The 8,463-nt window shown below is 44.4% G+C and overlaps 1 non-coding gene and 1 pseudogene across 1 annotated transcript; both read right to left on the reverse strand.

Moving 5' to 3' along the window:
• Positions 1 to 299: 299 nt before the first annotated feature.
• Positions 300 to 3,207, reverse strand: LOC114198750 (L-lactate dehydrogenase A chain pseudogene; annotated as a pseudogene).
• A 4,974-nt stretch (positions 3,208 to 8,181) lies between these two features.
• Positions 8,182 to 8,243, reverse strand: LOC114198753 (U7 small nuclear RNA). Its single transcript, XR_003607169.1, has one exon. It is a non-coding gene; the product is annotated as a U7 small nuclear RNA (small nuclear RNA).
• Positions 8,244 to 8,463: the final 220 nt, after the last annotated feature.

Raw genomic sequence — 8,463 nt, forward strand, 5'->3', positions numbered from 1 at the left:
CACACAGTAAACACACATCTGGTGTGAAGAGCAACTGCAGCTATGTAATATTGGCAGTGGGACCTCTGAGATGGTGGGCTAATTTACACTGACCAGCTTAGCATTACAAAGCCAGGTATCATCCAGCATCAGATACAGCTTGCAGGTTTTGGTGAACCATTCCTATTTGGAACTTTAGGAAGCCGATTTTTTTTCTTAGGCCATTTTAATATAACTTGAGTAACAGATCAGATAAGGACAATATATACAACCTCTAACTAAAATCCAATTGTAGTCTAGACAGTGAAGTGGTACATTAGAAAACTTTAAAACTGCAGCTCCTTTTGGATCCCCCAAAGTGTATCTGCACTCTTCAAACGGGCCTCTTCCTCAGGAGTCCATCACCTTCACAACATCTGAAATTCCATTCTGTCCCAAGATGCAAGGAACACTAAGGAAGACCCCTTTAATTCCATGGAGACCCTTAATCATGGCGGAAATTGGATGCACCCGCCTAAGATTCTTCATTATACTTTCTACCAAATCTGCCACGGATAGTCCAATGGCCCAGGAAGTGTAGCTTTTCAGTTTGATCATCTCATAGGCACTGTCAACCACCTGTTTTTGAACCTCTTTCCACGGTTCTTTATCGGCATCAGTGCCTAAGTCAAGGTGCAGATTTCTGAGAGACACCAGCAACATTTACCCCACTCCATACAGGCATACTGGAGTCTCCGTGCTCCCCAAGGACCCACCTGTGACAGCTTAATGGCTGAACTCCCAGTCTTTCCCACATTAGGTAATGGAACCAGGCTGAATCCAGATTGCAAGCACTTCCAATAACACATGGTTTTTGGGAAAGCTACTTATCTTCCAAGTCACATAGGTCAAGATATCCACTGGATTGGAAATGACAAGCAACTTGCAGTTTGGGCTGTATTTTATGGTATTAGGAATGATGAACTTAAAGATGTTCACGTTACGCTGGACCAAATTAAGACCACTTTCTCCCTCTTGCTGATGTGCCCCAGCTGTGATAATAACCAGCTTGGAGTTTGCAGTCACATTATAATCTTTGCCAGAGACAATTTTTGGCGTTCTAAGGAAAAGGCTGCCGTGCTGGAGATCCATCATCTCTCCCTTCAGTTTGTCTTCCATGACATCAACAAGAGCAAGTTCATCTGCCAAGTCCTTCATTAAGATACTGATAGCACAAGCCATGCCAACAGCACCAACCTCAACAACTGCAATCTTATTCTGGGGGGTATGTTCTTAAGATTCTGAATCAGCTGATTTTTGAGATTTTTGAGGCCATTTTGGACTTAGAACCAAAAGGAATCAGGAGTGCACGTGGGGCGGGCATCAGCGGCGCACGGGGTTGGATCCGGTCTTGGCGGCAGTGGCTCCGACACGCTAAAATAGGCATTTTCATTATTAGTACTTGGGAGGAGTTAAGCTTTGGAAATATTGAGACATGGTACATTTCTTGATTCTTCCAGTTGGATTTCCTCAAAGCATAATAAAATATGTAAGTGTGTATATATGTAGATTCTTGTTGACATTATTAGAAAATGTGAATTTTAATTTACCCAAGAATCATTTTTCAGGTTTACTGCTTGAAATTGTGGATTTGGATATGTGTTCCTTACTAACTTCTGGAGATGTCTATTTACCCTGAAAAATGTCTTAAAAGGGGTAATATAGGTATTTGCAGCTTATGACAGGCCTTAATAATTCTGGTTCAATGTTACTTGGGTCCTTTGATTTACTGTCCAGTGGAACACAGTCTGATAGTCTAAACAAATGAATGGTTAATAAAATTCTGACATTTCGTTGGGATTCTGTGAAAGTTGGCATCTGGATCATCATTAGAAATAAAATATTTTGTGAGGGCAAAATTGCTGGGTCTCCTACTCAATAGGAAAATAGGTGAATATTATTCACATTTAAAACTTGGGGTGCCTGGGTGGCTCAGTTGGTTAAGTGTTTGCCTTTGGCTCAGGTCCTGATCCCAGGGTGCTGGGATCGAGCCCTGGGTCAGGCTCTCTGCCTAGTGGGGTGTCTGCTCCCCACCTCACCCCCCCACCCCCAGCTCATTCTCTTTCTCTCTCTAATATATAAATCTTTGAAAAAATAGGCAAAACTTTCCTACACTGATTTCCTATAGATTGTGATGTGCTCCTTTTACACAAATGTTTTTCAGTTAAGATAACTGCTCATTTATTTCTTCATTTGTGGGTTTTAACTGGTGATCCTTCTCCTGGTATAAACTGCTGGACATGATCTTGGGGGCTTTTCCCAGAGGTGCCTACTTTTCTTCTAATGGTCAATTGTCTCAATACCTTAAGGCTTTCATATTCCCTTCTTCACTCCTTCTTCTGACTCTATTATGTAGCTTACCTTTAGCTTCTTTATTTCATTTTTCTTTAAACTCCATCCCACAGTAGCAATGAGGTGGTTATGGGTGCAAATTTTGGAGTCTCATCCTGGTCTCGTGACTCAGTTGCTGTGTGATCTTGGATGAGTTACTTCTTTGTTTCTTCAGTGAAGCAGAATCGTAATGGACTATATCTTACCAGGTTGGTTTGAAGAAAAAGTGAGATAATGCATGTCAAGTGCCCAACACTGTCTCATATTAAACACTTATGTGAGTCAAGATGTTGTTATAAAAATCGACACAGGATTTAAGTATCTTTGCTTTTTATTTTTATGTTTAAAGATTTATTTGAGAGAGAATACAAGTGGGGGTAGGGGGAGAGAGAATCCTCAAGCAGACTCTACACTGAGCATGGAGCCTGAGGTGGGGGCTCGCTCCCAGGACACTGAGATCATGACCTGAGTTGAAATCAAGAGCCGGAAATTTAACTGACTAAGCCACCCGGGCACCCTGGATTTAAGTATCTTTAAAATACACTTATTTTTCTTTTCTTTTATTTATTTTTTTAAGTTTTTTTTTTTTTACTTTTTATTAGAGACAGAGAATACAAGCAGGGGGAGTGGCAGGCAGAGGTAGGGAGAGAAGCAGGCTCCCTGCTCAGCAGGGAGCCAGATGCGGGGCTCGATCCCAGGACCCCGGGATCATGACCTGAGCCGAAGGCAGCCACTAACTGACTGAGCCATCCAGGTGCCCCCAAATACACTTATTTTTCTTTCACTTATTATTGGCTGTGGGTCTGGGAGACCCTTCCAAGGGTTGGCTCAGTGATAAAGGCCACTCTGACCTTGCATTATGCCTGTCAACGTGTATTTGCATGGCGAGGGTGCAGGTGGGGGTAATGGAGCATCTCACTGTCTGAAGTGCTTTGTCTTTGAAATGACAGTGCCATTGTCACTCACAATGAATTGGCCAGGATTAGTCACATGACCCAAAGGTAAAAGAAGCAGAGACCTGATCTTCCTGGGAGTCCAGCACTCCCTGTCACCACGTAGAAAAATCTACAGCACTCAGTGTAGCCATAGATCAGGAAAATGTCCTCCAAGAAGTCTGTTGATGTTGGAATCACAGAAGTTTGAAGCTTTCAGTCCCCTTAAAAGGACCTTAAGTTTTCCATGAGTCAGAGAATTCTCAGATTCTGTATGGCCTGGGCAATCTGAAATCCTAGTCCAAGTTTAGAGAAAGGCTGCTACTTCATGCAAAATGCATGAAGGACAAAAAAATTGTTCCTAGCAGCTTTGAGAGCTTTGACTCTGGTAATGAGGGTGGGGGTGTGACAATTATTTGTCTGAAGTCCATCTGGTGCGGTTCACAAAGGGCATAGATCTGGCATTTTGATCTTTCCCTTAGTGCCCTTTTTCCAAGGGAAGCATTGATGCTGGCTATTGATAGAGTGATCAGAAAGACAGCCCAGCACGTCTTTGGGCCTGTTGGCCAAGAGAGTTCCTGCTCCCTGACAGCTGAATCCATTCTCTGTCACACAGGCACCGATAATTAAAGCAGGACAAAATAACCAGTGGAAATGGAGTCAGGCTTCATGTTCCAACAGGCTCGGCAGCAGCTGGTAGCCACGTACCACTTCTGGGGGCTCCTGGGAGTAGTTCATGGATGGCATGTCACTAATGGTCCTCTGCAGGAGGGACCCCTCATCGCCTTCTGCAGTGACCAGTATTGGCAGTCCCTTGAAATGGTGAAGCTTTCTGGTGCCTAGTGGAGAGGTCCTTCTGTCGGCACTGATTCTGTTTGGTGGAGGTGTGTGAAGAGTGATAGCCCTTCTCATCGGAGGGGAGGCAAGGTGGAACAGGGATGTGAAACAGTATATGATACTGAAACCCAGATACTTGATTTTCATATTGATGCCTATAAAAAGTTACTGTGAGACTCTGGGCATGCTACTTTATTTTGTTGGACCTATTTCCCTAACAAAACAAAACCCTGCCTCTATTGGAGGATTAACAGGAAAGGGCAAATGGTGGGAGAAATCCACAAAAAGCAGAAAGGTAACGGAATGGGTGTTTTTCTCTTCACAAGGTAATAGGTTTTATTATAAAACTTTTGGGAAAGTAAGAAGCACAAGTAAAAGTTTAACACAAAAATCGTGAAAGGCAAGCATCATGCCCCTGCATTGAGAAGACTTCGTTAATGAATGGGTATATATCTTTCCAAGAGTTTTATAATCTACTCTTTCCACATAAAGCACATTGGGGACATCTTTCTGTATTGTTACATCTTTTTAAGTGGACGTGTAGCAATTCACTGAACAATACTCTAACTTGTAAAACCAATGCCCTGTGCAGGATATTTCAGTGGTGGTCAGTTTTATCCTGCTTTGGTGGCTAATACTCCTTGTCCGTTGTAAACCAGTGACGTGGTTTGGGTGGGATTTTCCTTCTCTTTCCCCCCCTCCCCTCAAATTAGCCCTGTTTGCCTTAAACGACTCTGTGTGACCCCATGCCCTTGACCACAGTGATCTGTTCAGGAGTGAGCAAGGAACCCAAGTTAATTCATTTGGAACGAACCTCAGTATTTGTGTTCTGTGGCTGGGGAAAGGGAAAAGTCCCCCTGCTTCTAGAACAGTTAGAGCCTTTTTTGTTTTTGTTTTTGTTTTTAAGTGCTGCTGAAGCCAAATTAAGGACAAAGTCAGCACATGGAGAAAGGCAGAGGAACCAGGAAGAGTGGTGGAAAATGAAACTGGGTGCACACACAACTATGGTGGAGACTCCAAGTACTTCTGGGCCTTGCTGTATGTGAATGACAGTATTGCTTCATTACTGAACCCGGTTTGGGTGGAGGTTTCTGGTGCTTGCAATCAAAATCCTGCTAGGTGACACGTGCATTTTAAATAGCACAAGAACAACATACCAAGTCAAGTCGTTGTACACACCCATGACTTCTTCCTTTGTGTATTTTTTAGTAGATTTATGGAATTAGGGCATGTGTGCTTGTGTAGATCCCCTTGAATTTCTTTTTATGCCTTTTGTGGTTCCCCCCCCCCCCAACGCCCCCACGACTTTGATGTATTTTCATTGCCAAGAGACCTGAAGCTCCTTCTAGGACAAACTACTCTTGGATGGCTAGAATTTTCCTGAAGAGCTGGAGGGACCGTGGTGACTGGACATCCCTCTGGGGCAGCCCAGAAGCAGTGACTGGTGGGCGAAGGATTAGGAAAGGAAGCCCAGCTCCTCTGCCCAGCTCTGGGGCATACATTGCATGTCCTCATTCCCCAAGGGACCTGGATGAAGCTACCCTCTGTTGGACCTGCCTGGCATGCACCTTTCTGTGGCTCCTTCTCTTTGTTCTGCTTCCCCACTCCCTTGCCAGTCTCTTCTGGGAGCATGTATGTGATAAACCACAGGGGCATGAATCCTCATCTTGGGGTCTGCTTCTGGGCAACACAATCTCAGCCAGCTTGTGAACAATATTCAGGCTTTTGAGTGAATTAACTTTTAGTTGAGAGGATGAAGGGCCACTGGAACTGCTGGGTCGGTCAGATGGTGTGATGGTCTGGCCCATGACATTGAATCTCCAGTAACTCAGTCATCTGATGAAAAAGCAAGGGGCTTCTAGGTGTCTGAAGGATGCTGAACATCCTTCTGTGCAATTTTTAAACTGGCTTTGGGTCACTGAATGAACGTGGCAGCACTTACTTGTTTTGGGAAACTGAGTATTATCCTGTCTCACAGAGCTCAATATTATGGTCTTTTTTCCTGAAGTCTCAAGCCCCTTCATTTAATTTCATCCCATTTTTCCATAGTTATAGTCTCTAGCACACCCTAAATACTCCCTATATTTGGTCCTAACAATTCATATATAATAAAAGAAGGGTTGTTCTTGTGTTAGAAAACTCAGGAGTCTCCCAGTGGGGGGAGGGTAATGGCATATTAAGTCCTGCAGGGAGCCTTCTCTCTTCTGGGAAGCATCTGTACTGCCCCCCCACCCCCAGCTTTGGGGTTGGTAATGTTTGTATTGTCTTGGATGCCTCTCTACCCTTCATAACTATTTTCCAGTTGTCCTTCCAAAGCCTCTTGCCAGTTCCACCACTTGTTTTTCCATTGTCACTACTTGAGTCGAAGCTCATAGCATTTTTTAAGGACTGAGTTGTATCCCCTCCCCAGTCCTTATGTTGGAGGCCTCACCCCCAAAGTGACCCTATTTGGAGATAGGGCCTTTAAAAGAAGTGATGAAAGTAAAGGAGGCCCTAAAGGGTGGGGCCTGTGTCCAAAAGGACTGATATTCTTAGAAGATGAAGAGACACCAGCAACTTCTCTCTCTGTCCTCGCACGCATGGAGAAAAGCCCACGTGATGACCCAACGAGAGGCGGTCTGTTCCCAAGACAGGGAAAGACCCCTCAGAGGAAACTAACCTTGCTGGCACCTTGATTTTGGACTTCAAGCCTCTAGAACCTGGAGAGAGTAAATTTCTGTTGCTGAAGCCCCTACTCCACGGTATCCTGTTAGGGTGGTCTGAGCAGATCAATACACCATTTTATATTGGGATTTTTTTCCCCCCTAGTAGTACAGAATCTAAAATAGTAGCCTTGGATCCTGGTCTCCAGTCCATCTCGGTTCTGTTTCTTATGGCATCATGTACGTCTTACACTGAAATCCTTGCATGGCCCAGCAGTGCTGCATGATGAAGTTTCAGTGCTTTAGCTGGACATTCAAGATCTCAGTAAACTATCCCCAAATCTCTTTTCCAGCATCTTTGCTCTCTGCTTCCCAGTCTGAACTCCAAGTTCCAGCCTCCCCAGTCCCCAAAATATGCTCACTCCTTCCATGGCCCTATTGGAATTTCCTTCAGTTTCCATGCTGACCGTCCTTAACCATTTGTCCTTTCGGCTCATCCCGAGCCTGCCCGCCTGCCTTCTCCTGCCGTCTCCACAGTAGCCCTGAGGTTCTTGCGGGTTCCACTTGGATCTATATGAATGCTTGGGTTTTAAGTGTTTTACGTTCTCTGTCTGGGTAGACGCCTCGACTGTGCTGCCCTCAGCTCTATCCGCCATGCTCGACACCCACATCATAGGTAGAATCAACCCTCGTGAGTGGGTGAGTAAGTGAGTAGCACTGGCAGCAGGTGGCAGCTTGTGACTTCCACAGACAGAGTTGGGCCTTGGGTCGAACTATGTGTGGCATAGGGGAGTAAAAGCCCCAAGGTGAACTGAACTGACGTTGAAGCTGAGGGGCTTAGGTCTTGGGCAGGTGTCCCTTTGAGACTGGATTCTGCCCATCTAACAACATGTCTAATGGCTGGTGAGAGAACTGACGCCTGTATTGGTAGGAATACTATCCCTTCCAACCTATATGTCCCGGTTTTCTTCTGTTGTTGCCACTGTGAGGTAGAGTCAGTACTTTGCAGAAATGTAACAGAGCTGATGAGCTAGGCCACCGGAGCCCAGGATCTCCGGTGGATGAGCGTCTTCCCCACAGGCCTAGTGTCAGACTATAAATAATACCTTCAAGGCCGACCCTGAAAACAGAGACAGTAAGTGACTTTACCTTTGTGTGTATATAAGTCTGTGTTTTTTGTATAGAGGCCCCTTCATTTAGAGAAGAAGCCTGCTCCAAATTCCCCCTCCTCAACTAGAAAGTTTGTCCTTCATGAGACTGACAGGTTATATATTAACACTAAACTGCAGGGAGCATGCTGGCTTTTGTAAAAGCATGTCACATGCCAAACACTGTTAGAGGTAGAAAACAAATCAAGTGTGGGGTTTCCCAAATTACAGTCACTTAGCATATGGAATGAGAATAAAAAAAAAATATTTTTTAGGGGTCTTCCATTAAGGACCAGAAAACCTGGTAGACCAATTCTAAAAGACCTGTAACATTTGTTAATAAAAAAAAAAAAAAAAAAAATTTTTTTTTTTTTTTTTTTTTTAACCACAAGTGGTGCTTTGATGTACTGCTAAGGTCCTTTTGGCGATGCCCATGGGAATTCAGTATATGAGAAATCCACACCAGATGGAATGAGAAGCCATTTCATCTGTCATCAATCCTTCTGGACAGTTCGAGTGGAATGGACAGTTCCTGAAGGGTTGAAACCTTGGCGG

This window comes from Eumetopias jubatus, unplaced genomic scaffold (genome assembly GCF_037043125.1).
Source record: "Eumetopias jubatus isolate StellerSeaLion01/CBP00866 unplaced genomic scaffold, mEumJub1_p1.0 scaffold_15, whole genome shotgun sequence".
NCBI lineage: Eukaryota > Metazoa > Chordata > Mammalia > Carnivora > Otariidae > Eumetopias > Eumetopias jubatus.